The 18,747-nt window shown below is 35.5% G+C and overlaps 1 protein-coding gene across 7 annotated transcripts in view; it reads right to left on the reverse strand.

Annotated features, from left to right (window-relative positions):
- Positions 1-18,747, reverse strand: part of FOXP2 (forkhead box P2) — a 543,555-nt gene that overhangs the window by 517,896 nt on the left and 6,912 nt on the right. Inside the window, exon 1 of one of the 7 annotated variants that reach the window (XM_087860883.1) lies at positions 408-425. The exons of the other annotated variants lie outside the window; for them this stretch is intronic. The gene's annotated coding sequence lies outside the window, so the exon portion shown is untranslated. Of the gene's footprint in view, positions 1-407; positions 426-18,747 lie in introns of those variants that run through there. 7 annotated transcript variants of the gene reach the window in all.

Below are 18,747 nucleotides of genomic sequence, written 5' to 3' on the forward strand. Positions count from 1 at the left end.
GTAAACTGACATTTAGTAGTCAGTGATTCAAGACAAAACAACACAACTGTATAAGTTATATTATCTTCTGTTTCATACAAGGTTTATAAATTTTCAATTGTTTAAGGTAGAGGACTCAATTCACTTTTCTTTGCTTCAGCTCTTCTTCCATGATTTCAAGTCTTTCTATTTGGTTACTGTTTCCAATCTCTGATTCTCTAATACAAGTCAAAATTTTATAATTCTATAACTTCCATATTTTCAGACAAACAGACTCAAGTCCACTAACCATCACTACTGGGTTTGTTCTGGGAGCTGAACATCAATAACCATAAGGCATTATGGAGCTAGAAATAATACAGTCAACCTAGAAATAAAGAATAATCTCACATTCCAACCAGGAAAATAAAAGAAGAAAGAATACTTACGAAGAGATGCACAGTACACCATCGTAAGCATTCACCTACAGAGGAACAGGGAATTTGGGGATTAAAAACATAAATTTGTAGTTGTTTCAAAGGATTTAACTGAAATGGAAATAAAGTCTAATAGGTAACCGTGTAACAATGAAACAGGAAGAGTACTATATATCTTAGTCCCTCTCATAATCAAGCTCGGAGTTGTGCTTTGATAATGTATCTCTGGGCTTTACAGAAACAGACACAAGAGATCCTTCAGAAAATCTGTTGCTGGAATGTTGGCGAGGATACAGCCCTCTCTACTACTCATTACTCCCATGTAAGGCCTGACATGAGAAAGAAATCTCTTAGAATTTAGTTCACAGAATGACATTCCCTTTTCTAAAGAATGCTATTCTTCCCTCTTTTTCAAAATGGATATTCTATAGCTAACTACATTCCACTTTAACTACCAGGAATCTCAGAGGCAAAATGGGAGCTTAACTGCATAGGTCTCCCTGTCTTTGGTTTTGGTGGTACTCTTTCATTGCTTTGACTTTCTATACTGCTTCATGTACCTGGATAAGCTCCTATGACCTTTTAGACTGCTTCATAACAAACAACTCCCAACTTAGTGGCTTCAAACAACTTATTTATCATAATTCTACAAGTTAGCTGTGTCAATCTTGTACTGATCTGGCGTGGGCTGGCTCGTGCAGCTGCATTCACCTGGGGGGGCCAGCTGGGGGCAGAACTCACTCGAGCCTCCTGGGCCTTGAACAGGCCAGATCTCCTGGTCTTTCATCTTCGTGGAAACTAGACCAGGCTTCTTCACATGGTGTCAGGAGCTTTCCGAAAAGGCAAGCCCCAACAGGCAAGCAGTTATCAATTCTCTACCTGCATCACATTTGCTTATGTCCCACTGGCCAAAGTCACACACACAAAAACCAGAGTTAGTATGGAAGGGTGTGGATACTGGAAGGAGTGATTCATTGCAGGCCATGAATGTAACAATCTACGATAGCAGCTCCCTAATGGGCCTATTACTTCTTCTTCCAATCCTTCTAATACTTGAAGCATGTTATTCTTTAATGAAGTTTCCTTCCTATCTGCTCCATATCTTATCTTTTTAAGAGCTAAAATATCCTTTATGGGTGTTCTAAGCTCATACTAGTCCAACATATCAGTGAATGAATGCTTATGTAGGATTCAAAAGTATTTTAAAATTTAAAATGCACCATATGCCACAGCAAATGCTCACTCCTAAATTCTTAAAGCTCTCATGGAAGAAATAAAAATTCCTTTAAATTTAAGTGCAAAAGCCTTTAAAAACATTAGTGCCAGTTACCCCACCATGAGGAAATGCATCTTTCCACTGTTGGTGTCCCACACTCAAGTTATTGAGGTAGAGGTACTTTGTACCTCTAATTAATACTGAATGTATTATCTTACAAGGATCCAAAATCTGTAGAATCTTAAAGTTAGAAAAAGAACCATTATCTTCCTATATCTACACAAAGTGCTCCAAACAGCAAGACAAAAAGATGCTGAGAAGTATAAAAATGTTAACCTAAAGAACAATAAAAAATATAAACAAAATAGCAAAAATCACCAGAGAAAGGGTAAAGATCAAAGAAATTCATTTAACTTGTTTCATCTTATAAGTTGTAACTATTTTTAAGATGTCCCATGAAAAGGTAATTTAAAGACTAGTTGAAAAGGAAAAAAAAAAACTTTTAAAGACATGACTATACCTCTTCTGATGAGTTCTGATATGTACTTTTTATCCCATTAACTTTTTTAAAAACGCCAATTCAATTTCAATTCAAGACTGTAAGGTTTTGTGAAAATCAATGTGTTTTGGAAAAAGGTGTGTGTACATGTGCTTTGAGGGGTGGCTGAACAGGTAAGGTGGGTCTCTTTGGACTGACAAGATTTGCACTATGACTAGGGATAGCACACATAATTATAAAAAAAAGTCAAAACAGCCCTTCTGGCTGCAATTATGATGCCAAACAAGATGTTGTTCTGTGAATAGGTGGCAAAATGCTTCAGAGATTTTCCACCAGGGGAGACAAAATGTGGAACTTTACTTATGCACAGAAGACTTTTTTTTTTTTTTTTTTTTTGTTAAATTAGGCCAACAGCAGAGTTATTTTTAGATTACTTACTTCACTTTCTCTTCTTAATGGGCTGGTATACAAAATAGGACAGAAAATGCACCATATGTCACAGCAAATGCTCAAATCCTAAATTCTTAAAGCTCTCATGGAAATAAAAGAGATCTCTATCTTAAAATATGAGATTTCCATTCAGATGAAATTAAGACTATAACTATTCTGACTGGTATTTAACAGTTAACAAATAAATTATATACACCTTGTTTAAAAAACAATATTTTGGAGAATTTTCCTTTTAATCATTTTTAGTAAAAAATAAATAAATTGTAAGAGAAAAGCTAAAGTGTGAATAAATGTGTTGACTTACATTTATGATTAAAGGTTAACATTTAAAGCATACAGCATTTTCAAATTCTATAATGACTAACATAGCTCTTGATTTCCTAAAGTTATAAAATTTAGATGACTCATCTACTTGCTCTTTCATAAAATCAATGTAAAGTCTGTTCAGTCTCAATTTTGTAGAAAGACAAACTTTCAAAACGTACTCTTTGTACTTCAACACAATGCATTCTCATTTTATGATTGCAATCATGCTCCACAAAACTTATATTGTTATTCTGATTTATAGTATTACAAATTATGATGATGAGATATAATGCATGACATTAAAGGTAGCTATGCACATAATATATGATACTGTAATGAAAAATATAACTGATTAAAAATTCTCCCCACTTTTATCGATGACATATATATAATTTAAACTATACTAAGAAATACTAGACTTATTTTAAAACAGATTAATGAAGTCAATAAATATCATCACACAGCAAAACACTCACCATGTTCTTTGTAATGTCCTAATTTTATGGAGCAAACTAAATTGAAGGAAAACAAAAGATTTGGCACCTTTGTGGTGTTTAAACCACTGGTCAGTTTTCAAATAGGATGAAGAATACAAAGTGCTTATTCCCTCAAAAAAATCAAGTAAAGGGGCGCCTGGGTGGCACAGCGGTTACGCGTCTGCCTTTGGCTCAGGGCGTGATCCCGGCGTTATGGGATCGAACCCCACATCAGGCTCTTCCACTATGAGCCTGCTTCTTCCTCTCCTGCTCCCCCTGCTGTGTTCCCTCTCTCGCTGGCTGTCTCTATCTCTGTCGAATAAATAAATAAAATCTTTAAAAAAAAAAATCAAGTAAAATCTCTAAAGTTTTGGTATTCTCTTGTTTCTCTAAAGTTTTGGTATTCTCTTGTTTATCGTTTCATTAAATATTATCTTGTGAGTGCTTCATATGTTAAATGTGCAGGCCTATTTGTTTTCCTTACAAACAGGGCAGACAAATATTACTAGATATAGTTCATCATTGTGTGTAACCTAGTCTTAACAAGATTAAATGGAGCAATTAAGTGAAACATCTTTAAACTAATACAGGCATTTAGATATATAGAAAATAATTTCTAAATAACACTGGTCTGCTGATAAACTGTAACTTTTCAACAAAACAATTTTAACATATAACCTCAGTAGATAAATTTATCATGCAAACTAGGAAACTAAAGAATATTATGATTGCTTAATATTGGTACATTAATAGTACTAATGAAATTCTGTATATAGAGACTACCTTAACCATACCTTCTAATTCTTATGTTTCAAAATACACTTGAACAATCTGCATTTTGATACAATCCTATATGCCTTAATTCTAAGATATAAACTAGAAGAATAATCAGGTCTAATGGCGGGAAGGAGTATATGGCTGAGTACAAAAACTAGTTCTTAAAACTTGAAAGAAATCATAATATCTTGCCAATAAAAGTATTAACAAAAGCAAAAAACTGAAGTGCTAAGATCATAAATGGCTGCTTTTAGAGGAGACAGACTCTAAGTGGAGGACGGACAAGATTACCTACATGCAGAACATCACCCCACTTAGTACCAGACACTGGTCTTGGTCCTGAAATAAAATTTCATGTCTAAATTGTAGTTAAGTAATCCTTTACAAAGTCAAGTCAATCAAGTCTAAACAGACCAACCCTGGAGTAACAAAAAAGAGACTAGGTCCCCAAAATAAACATTATAATGCTAAACTCTTATTGAACATTCAACCTGGTTCATACATTTTTTTGGATCAAGTAAATAATAAATGTGGCAAGTAAATGGAAAGAACTTTAAAGAAGTAGCAAAATATATCGACCTTTTTATCAGGTGATGTGACTGTGTCTAAGTAGTTTTATTTTTGTCTTTCTCTATTTGCTAAATTGACATTTAAATTACTTAACACTAATTTCATCATATATTTACTTCAAAATTTTACTGATGATGACTTCTAAGTAAGTACAATGGACTCCCAACCTCCCATATTTTATGAATAGATATTTCTAGGGCAAGACTAGGTATTAAAAATACCATTCCAAAATTTTTTCTTTGGTTTAAATTGATCCATTATTCCCACTTGAAATGAAGCCCCTTCCATGACACTATATTGTTTAAGAATAGTTCGTGTACACACAGACAGTAACCACTTTTTGAGCATGTGCTTTTCATTACAGGATCACTAACACATGTTCCCAACATAAATGAGCTAAGGAGTATGTACCACTTGCCAAACCTTTCTTCCACTAAGCAAGTATCGCCTCAGTAAATAATTATTTCCAGGCAAATGGGAAAGGGGATTGTGCTTCTTTGACTAAATTATCCAATGTATTCTCCTACCACTGAAGAAGAGGGAAGACACATGAGTATGAAGTATCTTCAAAATACTCCTTCCTACTGCTTCCTTAGTGCCTGAAACCTATAAAGTCCAACATTTGCAAACTAATTCCCTCAATTTGCACATGTAAAATGATAATTGACAAAACATGGAGGCTAGTGTATTACAGGATCACACAGTACACCGTGGAGAGCTCACATCCCAGAATACAATGGTCTGGGCCATTAGATGCAAAGGAGAGGATGCCAATTCCAATAAAAACTGGTAATTAACTAGCCTTATCATAAAAACAGAAAATTACTTCATTTCAGAACCAGGAAAACTGACTTCTTCCTAGATTTAAAACATAGCCAAGTTTAGAGTAAAGCTCCCAGCTTAGTGGTAGGCCCAGGAAGAGGTCCCCTGAACAAAGAGCAGCAGTCCTGCAAAAGAAATTACCTAATATGCCAAATTTAATGATATGGAAATAACTTCATCCAAATCCATTAGTGGAATGCAAGAAAAAATACTAACAGGAGCCAAAATAATACCTAGAAAGGAGAAACCTTTCACATTTATTATATGACTGCTTATAAAACATATTTCTCCAGAAAATGAGACTCCATTGTAATGATGAATCTATTAATCTAAAAACATCATATTTAAAGCCAATCAATAAGGTCTAAGGCTTTGATAAATATAAAAAAGAAAACACTATAAAACTGAGACAATCTTAAAATAAAATGGACATCTACTTTTGCCACATCTAATAGCTTCAGAGAACTTCATGAATAAACAATTGTAACTTCACTTGCAAATACCACAAACAAAATTCAAAATTAATTTTTAAGTTTCAGGTTTCAAGCTTCCAAGGATACACTGATTCAGGCAGAGATAGAATTTGACTTCTGAGCACATCTACAAAGGCAGATTTTCCTCTAAAGAATATTCCTACATCAGCTGTTTCTAACTTAACTGCCTGACCAAAGGGGGCAAGAAAATAAGGAACATGATATATTTGCTTCTGGTAAACTGTGTATTTTCCTTTCTTCCCATTCCTCAGAATTCACAGAGCCCAGTATGACAGATGCTCCCATAGCAGAACGGGTTGCCCCAATCCTAAACCTTGGCACTGTTTTTTTAAGATGAAAAACAGACAAACCAAAGCTGACAAACAAAATAATTCTGCAGGAAAAAAATAGTGGGGGCGGGGGGAGCTAGGAAAAAAGACAGTTATAAGATCCACAGTCATCACTGAAGGGAGGACATCTACTATCTGGCAGTTACTATGTGGGGATCTTTAGAGATATTATTTTTAACTCATACAAATAATACCTTTAAAAAGAATTTTCATCCATATTTTACAGATGAGAAATTTAAGTTCAGAGATCAAATAATTTGCCCAAGATCACACAGCCAGCATGTGGCTGCACCTAGGATTTGCTCTCCATCTGTTTAATGCCAAGCCCTCCTCTTGCCATGGTGTCAAACCCACATCTCAGTTGACAAATATTCCTGCTGGGCCTCCACTGTGTGCACCCATGCTACAAAGAACTACAAAAGGAATAGAAGACATTGCTTCTGCCCTCCACGCAGTTAACATCTAACAGGCATTCTGAAGATTCGGATGCCCAATCCATGAGAAGCAGTGTGGTATACACAGAGGAAAAAGCACTAGTCTAGGGAGAGGGAGCAGACTCGCCCTGGGCTTCACTATTTAGTGGCTATATAACCTTAGGTAAATAAGAATTGCTAGTATTTCCTCATCTGCAGAGATCTTGTAATATAATATCTGCCTTAATTATCTTACAGAATTAGTTTAACAATCCAATTAGGTAATACAGGAGCCTTATTAGCTATAAAATGTTTTACAAATAGGAAATGCTACTACTGCTATTCAAGTGTCCATAGTCAGGTCATTACAGAAATTTGGGTAGATATCTGAGTTCAGCAATAAAAAGATTAGCAGACTCACTTTTGTTTCCCCATGTTTTTGTTTTGCTTTCTCCTGGCTTGTTAAGAGTTAATGCTCTACAAGTGAGAGCATTAACCATCTGGTTTCTGGCTCTGGATCCCTGTACCGCCTGCACAGTCCAGCTACCTGTATTGTGAAGATGGCGTCTATGACCACACCACTTTTCCCTTGCTACAGCTGCACCCCAAGCCTGTCCAGGCAGCATGTTTACTGCTAGGCAAAAGGTAAGGTAGTCCTATTTCCCTTTCCTTCCCCCTTTCCTTCCTTTTCTACAGTATTCATCAGCCTTCTTTTACAATGAGAACGTCACACTCAAGTGTCTAGCCCACCCCCAAACCCAAAGCTGTACCTCAAATTGCAAATTCTTGCACTCTGTCAACTGTATGAGAAGACCCATTTCCTGAGGGAAATTGGAGGAACTAAGTTCAGAAACCAGGTAATTAAGACATTCTCTAAGGAGGTGGGGAATTTGCAAAAAAAACAAAAAAACAACAACAAAAAAAACCAGCTGTTTTGCTGGCTGGGAAGAGTTTCATGAACTAGGTTAGGCTGTACCAACCACAAGCATTTAAAATAAATAAGCTAAATTAATTCTCTGTATTAAATACAGTATTAGAACACAATTTCCTATCAATGTTCCCATTGCAAATTAATCGATATTTAGAACATTCTCTCTCTGTGGGAAGAATTATTCCCAGTTCCAAAGAGCCAACTGACAAACTTTGGAAGGCTGACTACACTTCAAATACATTTGATTGAAAATGCCTTACTAAAATACTTTAGATAATCTTCATTTTATTTGCTGTAATTGTAAGTCAACCGCTATGATAACGCGTAAGTTGAGTGCAATGAGGACGAAAACCAAAAACTTTATTTTAACTGAAATGTCACAGAAGCAACTTACACACAACTTGACAGACTTAAATATCCCAGGCTTTAAACACACACACAACCAGCTCTGTCTCTCTCTGTCTCTCTCTCTCTCTCTCTCTCACTCTCTTCCCCACCACTTGTCTCTGCTTTTAATTAAAGGAGGCTTATAGTACTCTCTCCTTTCTGCAATTTGTTTTCTATAGGTGACATTGTGGCCTCTTTTTTTTAGATTAATAGTAACTCAAAATGCTCGCTGGATCAATAAAAATATCGGAAGTAAAAATTTGTTAGATCTTTGGAGATTATTAATTTATCCTCAAAGGAGTACTTACATATTTTATATTCTAAATCAATTTCTTGTTGAAATGTGATTAAAATGACCAATAACAGTATAGCTTTTTATTTACAGAAATAAGGGGTACAAATAGACATAGTAATAGTAATAGTTTTTCAATTAAGCTTTTCTTCAATTTATATCTCCTGTGTCATCAAACAATAGTTTTTTTTTTTCTGTTTTTTGGTTTTTGGTTTTTTTTACCTCTGGTTGTATTTCCTCATGTGCTATTAACATTTTCAAAAAAATAAAAAGAGCACCTGGCTCCCTGAAGAAGGCCAGAGCAGTTCATTAGTGATGCATATCTCAGCTGCCCCTGTACCTGACTGCATTAGGTCTTTTTGCACTTTTCGTTTTTTAGGTCACACAAATACTGTAAGTAATGTAATGAAACCACAGGCTTGTCTGTATTTTCTCATACAGCCAAGCCCTGACTCATAAATATTTCATTTATTGTTGTCTTAACTCTAAAAGAGATTGGCCTGTATTTTTCTTGCTTTATTTGAAACCTCTCTCTTCTGAAAGCGATTCTGATGATGACTTTCGTAAAGTAGCACATACTACACTGTAAAAACGACACTCCCTCAATCCGATCGCAGCCACCCAGGCCAATGAACCAAAAATGTTTAATACTCAGAACTACAAAATTCATATAGTTCTGAACTAAAATATTTCACAAGAAAATTCGGTATTATATGACAGAGGCATGTTTTCTGAGCTTTAAAATGACAAGAAAAGAGTTCACATAAGTACCCTTAGGTCAAAGAAAACAAGGAAAATTCAAGATGAGTTCACAGGGAAAGGTTAGGAGGAATGGGTATTATGAGTTAGGTGGGCATCAAAAATCACAAATCACTTATTCAAGACATTGAATAGTGAAAGCAAAAAAGGATTAAAATTCCAAGAAAAAAAAAAACAGAAATGATGTTGCTCAAAATACAACTCTTTCATACAATAAAGTAACAAATGTTACCTCAAATCAGGCCTGTCAAAAAGAAAGATGTGTATTCTGAAGAGAGAGAAAAAAAAAAAAAGAGTCTAGCTAGCTGAGTATTATGGATTTGCCCATAGCAAGGAAGAAAGAACATCAAGGGAAAGAACTATTCCTCATTCTTAGTCTTTTCATCCATCATCCCATCTCCTAGAGCTGAGACAATATAATCTACAAAGTTAATATCAAAAATAAGAATAGGAACATTCCCCAAGACAGACTCTGCAAGATTGGCTTTAGTTAACCTAAAAAATATAAAGAAATACAAGAACACATAAACAGAAAAACCTAGCTACAGGGTCATCATCAGTAAATACAGAAGGAGATCCTCTTTACGCAAAGGCACAGGAGCAAACCTAGTTAAACAGCCATCTGACTGACTGAGAGCACTGGTGTGAATACTTTTCAAATTTCCCATTCCAGCCAGATACTTCACTCATCTAACCATACCCTGGGCCTCTGGTCTACCCATACCCTCACTTGCTAGCATACATAAAAAGCTCTGAGTTGTGCCAAAGTTTTGTCTCATACTTAAAGTTGTGATGCTTCATGACTCTTCAACCTGTCTGGGACCTTCTTTGTATTGCCCTGACTTCTGGAAAACTCATGTGAAAGACATTCTTGGCTCACTATCTAGACCTCTGATGACTCACCTGGCCACTGTACTTTATTCTCCAGATTTATACTATGATACTCATAATGACAAAAGTTGAGCATCTAATAAATTACTGGTGTACAAATAATTTCTTCTGACAGCTTAAGAAGCAATGAGGAGAATTACTATTTTGGCCTGAATAGCAGTGAAAAGGGAAGAACTCTCATGAAAGAATTTGTCACAAAATTCTTAGAAGTCCATGTCAATTTTAAGCTCATAATTCCAAGCCAGTGAGCAAATGTGGCATGGATTTTAGTAACATAAGTAAAAAAACTATGTCTATATTTATATGAATATTTATGTGTGTGTGTGTGTGTGTGAGAGTGTGTGTGTGTGTGTGTGTGTAGCAAAATATGATCCATGGGCTAAAAGTGGCTCACTGCCTGATTCTGGATGATCTGTGAGGTAAGAACAGTTTTTGTAGTTTTAAAGAGTTGAATAAAAATCAAGAGAAGAATATTTCGTGAAATATGAAAATTATATGAAATGCAAACTTTAGTGTCCATCAACAAACCTTACTGTCACACAGCCACATTCATTCATTTAGGTATTGTTCATAGCTCCTTCTAAACTATATGCCAGAGTTGAATAGCTGTGGCAGAGACCTATGGCCCACTGAACTTATACTTACTATCTAGCCCTTTACAGAAAAAATTTGCCATCCCCTAATCTCTAATGGCTTTGCATGAAGATCTAAAATAAAAAATGGCTTGGGATAAATATCTATGAAATGATGAATTACTGAAAGTGAAATTATGACCCTACGGCCAGCCTAAGAAGGCACTAAAAAAAGAAATTAGAGAACAGCTAATAAAAAAAAAAAAAATCACAGAGTTACACAGGAATTATTTGACCTCAGAAGTAATATCACATGGCAAGGAGTAGTACAGAAACATGACTCAAAGCTTTAATAAATATTTAAAATGGCTGAAGCAACCTCCTCCTCCCCCCACAAAAATCTAAGAACACTTCAAGATCTTATTTAGGTATGGGGAAAAATATTAAGACGTGAGCCTACTGTCTGGCGACAATGGTATATTATCAGATAACTGAGATGAATCTTAGGTGGTTTTACATTCTCCACCAAAAAGGAAAGTGTTAAAACTAAAATGGAAAATCATATATGATTAGTAAGAAAATCAAAGCTCAGGAATTAATAAGAGAACAATGAAACACTGTAAATAACTTCAGGTATTCATGACCAATGGATGGCAATCTCAGGGTATTAAAAGTAAATGTTATAACAGAACAATACTGATAACCCTGAAGACTTACAAACAACAGGAGAGCAGACATAATACATAAGAGGGGCAAATGCTGTTTTATTTTCTTAAGATAAAAGGATTCTAGAAAATGAAGATCAGTGATCTTGACATTATTCCTCAACAAAATTCTAGAACAGGTTACTAAACAGATGGTTTGTGAGCACTTAAATTTTTTTTTTAAAAAACCTGCCATGGATTTGTTAAAAATAAGCCATGCCAAACCTTGTTTCCTTTTCTGACATGCTACTAGATGAGTGAATCAAAGAAATTCAGTAGCTATATAATAGCTGGACCAAGAAAAGTATAGAGAAATTCTCTCATGGCCAACTTGGGGTATGTCCACTTACTATTTGTGTAACTTTGGGGAAATTTCTTAACATCTGAGATAACAGGCAAATTTCATGGGTCTCTCATGTATCTACATGTGTTGTGAGCAAAGGTACTGGCAGCTTTTATTCTGGACTGTCTCCACAAAATGTTTGTAGAGCAAATAGCCTTTGAAGACAGAAACAGTATCTCCCTATGGAACAAAGGGAAAGTTTACCTACGGCCAATTATAAAAGATCTGGGTTCCTAAACCTGGCATTCCGCATCAGTGATACAACTCACTGTGTGCAGCATGAATCTCAGCCACTCTGCAGAACTCCGTGGGACGGGGGGGGGGGGGGGGGGGGGCAAAGAAAAACAAGAGGCTCACACTGCTTGCTGTACCAGGGGTAATAAAGTCCTCTGTCTCTGACCCCAAAGTCTTGTGTCTTCCACAATCATCCATGAAGCAGTGCTGCCTACTTTGTTAGCTTGCAGGTAGTGTGAACTTTCAGATCCTTCACCACTCAGCTTGCCATTTGTAAAATGGGCAAATAACAGTACCTCCTTATAAAGGTATTATGAAGATTAAATGAATTAACACACACAAATGGCTTAGAAAATGCCTAAACTACCTGCTCAATGAACACCACCCATTATTAAGATTAATTTCAAATGTATATAGGTAGGTAAACAATCACATCCAAAGGATTAGTGACAAGCAAAAGAATCCACATTCACTAACTTTAGTAAAGCCTCCATTCTTAACCCTATTCTGCTCAATGTTTTTATAAATAACTGAATAGAGCTATAGAAATGTATGAATCGAATTATGGATGACACAATCACTAACACAGAACAGAATCAGGATTTTGTTTAGATCTTGACATGTTGAGTAACTAAACTGTAAAACAAGAATTTAAAAGAGAAATTTTTAATTTTACAAAAATTTTACAAATTTTACAAATCCTATTTTTAAGGTAAACTATTCAAATTGTATATTCATGGCAACTTATATAAAGTGAATTACAATTCTAGTAACAATGTAACATAACTAAAAACTGAATTGCTATTATGTTAGAGAAAAAAATGGAGGTAAATTTTCAACGTTTTCTGTGTCAGGCCGCACTCTTGGTGTGGTATTTAGCTCTCGGTACATTTTAAAGGGAAACTCTGGCAAACAGAAGCATACCCAGAGAAAAGGTATCAGAACTGTGAAGAATGAAATAAGTCCATATAGTATATAAAGTACATAAAGTATACTTTATATGAGGAAAACCTGACTTCTTTAGCTTGAGAAAGGAAAGATTTTTTGGAAATGAAAGCTTTCAGACATCTACCAAGTTATCGATGTGAAATACTTTGTGTAAATTCAAAGGGTAGAGCTAGAAATAATGGCTGATTCTAATTTAGTGTAAGGAAGAACTTCCAAACAACTAAATTTTTTCCAATGTTGGATGTTAAGATAAAAATTTTTCATTCATGGAAGTTTTCGAAAGCCACTAGCTAAATTATGTCCATGGGGGTCACCTCCTTCACATTCAGATGTCTTTTGACTGCTTAATGCTTGTCTGTTAAAAAAGCCAATCCACCGGAAGTTTCTCCAGGCTTCTTTTCTGTTTTCACTCCTATCTTTCACTCCCTGGTTTCTATTCCATTTCAGCCCAGCTAGGCCCTTCAAACCGACAATTTGTTTTTAGCAGCCCACCTGACCTTTTGATTTACCTCTGTGATCATTCCCTTTCCATACACTGCAGCCCATAGACAATTTGACAAACGCTCCTGGTTAAGAAGCCCTAGCCCCTTCTCCCATCTGGCTTGGAAGGGAGGAGGGAAAATTAGTTTCATGATCTCAAAGCCTCTTTTCATTTCTCGGGTTCTTCAATTTTTCTTTCTTCTTTTGCCACTTACAGAAATTGCTGGATGATCAGTGATTGAGGAATAAACAAGTAAGTGAATGAATGAATGAAAAGACATTATTAAACAACTGATGATGAGCTTCTTCTTTAAGAGCTGACTACCTGAATGGATCTCATATACTCCAAATAAACACATGACAAGGAGTTAAAAGACACGAAGAGTAAACACCTGTGGGAACAAGGAAAGCAAGTATGAAAGCAAGAGAGACCGGGGGTGGGAGCAGGAATGAGGGAAGAGAACTATGGTAAAGACCCCAAAATTAATTTTTAGAAATGATTAACCAGTAAAGTCTCTTGTTTATAACATGCCAATTTATAAGGCAAAATAAAATCTGAGGCCATATAAAAATATATTTGAATGGAAAAGGAGAGAATTCTAAACTCCTAAGAAATTATGACAGGAACAAGCAACTACATTATTGCGGAGGTAAAAAAATGATACACCACAACGATATAAATGAATCTCAAACGCATTATGCTAAGTGATAGAAGCCTGACTCCGAAGGCTACACACTCTGTGATTCTATTTATAAGACAGGCTTGAGTGTGGTGTGTGTATACAATGGAATATTATTCAGCCCTAAGAAGAGAGGATATTCTGCCATTTGTGACAGCATAGATGGCCCTAGAACACATTATGCTACGTGAGATATGTCAGACAAAGCCAATTACTGTATGATATTACTATGTGGAATCTAAAAAAGTCACACTTATTAAAAACAGCAAGTAAAGTTGTGGTTACCAAGGGACAGGGGTTAGAGATTAAGACCGACCTTATTTAAGGGTACAAACTTGTAACTTGCTTGTAAATAAGCCATAGAGATCTAATGTATAATGAATATAGATAACAATATGGTACTATAAGTATGTAATATGGTAACTATCACTACAATGGCAATCATGTTATAATATACAAATGTATCAAAGTAACACACTAGGCCCCATAAATTTATACAGTGTAAAAACTTGCCAGGAAAAAAAGAGACTTGAAAGGACAAAAGTATAGGGATAGAAAAAAGATCAGCAGTTACCAGGGCCTGGAGGATAAAAGGAGAGGTTGGCTTAAAACCATATGGAAAAATTTTGTAGCATGATGGGACTGTTCTATATCTTAATTATGGTGGTGATTACACAACTATATATGTTTGTCAACATTTACAGAACTTTGCACTAAAAAGGGGTGAATTTTACTGTACATAAATTATCTTCAATAAAAAAAGGAATGAAATTAAAGAGCTTAAAACAATTTTATAATGAGTAATTAAAATATGGTTTCTGTCATTAAATAGACACAATAAAAGAAAATTACCAGAATCATTTCTACAATATGATAGCCAATATATACATATATATTTTTAAGATTTATTTATTTGACAGAGGGAGCACGTGAACAGTGGGGAGGAGCAGAGGGAGAGGGAGAGAATCCCAAGCAGACTCCCTGCAGAGCACGGAGTGTGTTGTGGGGCTCAATCGTAGGACCCTGAGATCATGACCTGAGCTGAAATCAAGAGTTACACGCTCAACCGACTGAGCCACCCACGCGCCCCCCAATATATTATTTTAAAATGAAATGTCAAATGTATAGCCAAATGTTTTTTAAAAATAACCAAATATATTTTTACTGTCTCATGAATAGTTAACATGTAAAAATAAAATTATTCATTCACATTCCATTTCTTAAATATCCTCTCATAAGAAACATAATCCTCAAATAAGAAAATAAACATTAAATATTTTTCGTAGTTATATATTCATAGCTTGTTACCTATATACTCTCTTTAATTGTACATTTGCACTTAAAATTTGATTTAATATCGTCAGAAAAACAAGTTGTCTCTCAAAATGAAGACAAAACTTATAACAGTGTTCTTTTAATATAGCAATATGAGTAAGCAGGTACTTAGTCATATTTTAGAATCTGGCATTGTTACGGCCCAGTAGAAATGATGTATTTTCAGGATACAATTAAAAGGCTATCAAAGAGAGCAAATCTGTAAAATCAAAAATCAATTAGACGTAACAAATCACGTTGCCTCTCTTCTGTCTGTGGAATAGTATGAGCAAAAGACATGTAGGGTAAGGGATAGTTTGACATTTATGAAAATTACGAAAGAGCAAAGAATTAGAAGGATAAGATAACTTAAAAGCATACTTTTCTGGAAGTAAATATTACAAATTGACCAAAATTATAGATTTAAAATTATTTTATTGGGGACAACACAAAGTCAGGCTGTCCAATGAATTCTATTTTTAGTAACAGGAATATACATTCTCTATAACATACGACAAGGTAAAGTGCATTGCAAGGTGCATGTTTGCAAGCTTACATCACTGCTAGAAACTCCCACAATGCAGAATCCCTTACCTCCTGAGAAGAAATCTTTGTTGCTGTTCTCCTTGTTTGTCTGCATAAGGACAAACCTTGACTGCCACAAAAAAAGCAGCCAGAATAAAGAAAGAAACCACACTTTGCATGACGGGGGGGCACACTTCATGGGGTGTGTACACTTGGTATGACTGTATGTGTTGCACAACTGGGGGATGCGGCAGCAAAGCAGTGAAGGACTGATCTAGACGAGGCTCTAAAAACTTTTTAGCAGTACCCAGGAGAAGAAGAAAGATGCCTCAAGAGATTTGGGGCAAAACTTCCTATGTGGCACACTGTACAAAACCGTGTCACTCCCTTTAAGCCAAACTACAGCAAAGATATGTAGTATTCCTGTAGCTGGGAGTTGTGTTTCCTTTAAAGCAGCACAATGCATAGGCTGGACCATGTGGCAGCCCAACATTTTATGTGGGTTCTAAAAATGTATGTCTGTGTGTGTGAAGTCCATCAAAAAGGGGAGCTCTAATTTTAAAGGACAAAGTTTATCAAACAGCTTATCCAACTCCACACTTTATTTCTGGATTGGTGACGCCTCGAGCTAAATATATGAATGAGCACAGGACCAAAGCAAAATTGTGAAGAAATTAATATTTTGTAAAGTTAAGGACACGCACTTCAGGGGAGAGAATGCCAGGTGGTTATTTATTCTTCTTAACCCAAACATCATCAACCCCATGTGCACTCTACCTTCTCTGCTTGGTTCAGTGTTCTGGTGAAACGACGGGAGGCTCCATTCCTGTCAGAGGAGGAGTGGTGTGAAAATATCCAGTGGGCTGAGGTAATAGAAGAATAATACTTTTGAATTTTAACTGAGTCCCCCTGAGCTGCATAAGCCAAGTTATTTGTGGTAACTGTTGTTAGTTTTAATTGTTTTTATTTTACGAAGTATCTTTTTCTTCCATTCCTTCATTTATGTGTGTGTTTATGGCAGTAAAGGGAGAACACGTTCATAGCTTCAAATTTGGTTCTGTGTATTTCAAAAAAGATTTTAATTGAAAATAATCTAAAAACTAATCCAAGCTCTTTCTAATTTTGGAGAAAATAACCTACCCAACATCACACAATAGTTACAGACAGACCAAGTACCAAAATCCAAGTCTCCTGGCACTTAGCACAGAACTCTGCATAGTAAACCAAACTAGCTATTTTACTAGCTGTAATAATAATTATACCTTCCAGAAGGATCCATCTTCATTCACATTCTAACATGCATCATTATTACCAAAGAAGTGCTTTAATACAAAATTTCCAACTCAGAACAAGGGAAGGAGAATACATTGAAATAGCCTGATGCAACACGGAGGGCACTGGGTGTCTAAGGACCCAGAGAAGAGTAGCAGAAGATGTAAGTTAGTAATTTTTTAAAAAGGGAAAAGTGGGGTAATTATGTAATAAAAGCCCACTTTGCCTTGTTTCACAGTTTTCCAAGGGCTACACATTCACTGATGGTATAATAAAGTACCAGAATGATTTTGAAATACTTCATAATTCAGTCTGGAGGAGGGAGGAGAGAAAAAGAAAAATGAGAAGAAGGGAGGCAAAGAAGAGAGCCCTCCTCCTTCATTATCAATATAAGAGATTAGAGATTCCTTTTCCTATTCTCAAGGTATTTAAAATAAAATTGCTGAGCAAGTTAGTGCATATTTCAAGTATGGACATAATATGTGAGAGGGAGATCTATAGAGCATTAGGTTTATAAGAAAATAATCAATGGGGATTAAAGAGAGCACTTGTCATGAGCACCAGGTGATGTACGGAAGTGTTGAATCACTATATTGTACACCTGAATCTAATATTACACTGTATGTTAACTAAATGTTAATTAAATAAAAACTTAAAAAGAAAATAATATTTGTATTTATTTGAGGTTTTATGGAAAGCTGTATTACAAACCCATACCTTAGTTATGGGTATCCAAAAGCAATTTGAGCAAGCTCAAGGGTGAGATTTTAAATTTGGAGAGATGGACCTTCCATCAAATCATAAATCCTCCATCTGCTCTGTTTAAGGATAGATACTGAAAAATGAGACAAAAGAGAAGTTGTAAACTTACGGTGTTTGTGCCAATGCAAAGAAGGAAAGCCATCTAAATCTAAAGGTTTTCAAAAGGGACCTTGGCTTAACCCATTTCCCCCCATCTTCCCCACAGACAATCCCAGAAATGCTTCATATGCCAATGGTGTATCCACAGTGTAGCCTTTAGAAATATCTACGGACTCTATTCACACTATTCATATTAAGATATAATTATGAAATGTATGACTAAATGTCATTTTGACTGTACTAAGCATTACTATATTGAAGCATTCAACTATTGAGCATTTGTTGTTGTCCAGAAACATAAACATCCACTTACACCTTTCAAAAGTTAAGTATAATACTGTTTCTCAGATCAGAATAAGAAAGAGATACAAAATACTGAACTTGAAGTATATCCACCAGAGAGCAGAGCCACGTCTTGGTCAATACAGTAGTGAAGAGTTTTCCCAAATGTGATACAGTATAAAATAAGCGTAAGACGAAAAAGTAAGGTGAAAAAGTAATTTCAGTCACACAGAAAGTGAGGCATTGATCTAGACAGAAGTAATTTCTTGGACCTCCAACAACTCATTCATTCTTTCATTTAGTTTTAGAGTTGCTACTTAATGCAAGGCACTGTTCTAAGCATTGGGTTGTAACACTGAACAGAACAAAATCCCTGCCTCCACGGAATGTACGTTCTCATTAGGAGGACATATGATAAACAACTTTGTAAAATGTCAGTTGATGATGGTGCTGTGGGGAAAATTAATGTATGGTAAAGGTGGCAAAGCAAGATCTATGAGGATTTGTTATTTTACACAGGACAGT

The sequence above is a fragment of the Ursus americanus genome, chromosome 3 (assembly GCF_024610735.1).
Source record: "Ursus americanus isolate L20-20 chromosome 3, mUrsAme1.1.p, whole genome shotgun sequence".
In the NCBI taxonomy this organism is placed as follows: domain Eukaryota; kingdom Metazoa; phylum Chordata; class Mammalia; order Carnivora; family Ursidae; genus Ursus; species Ursus americanus.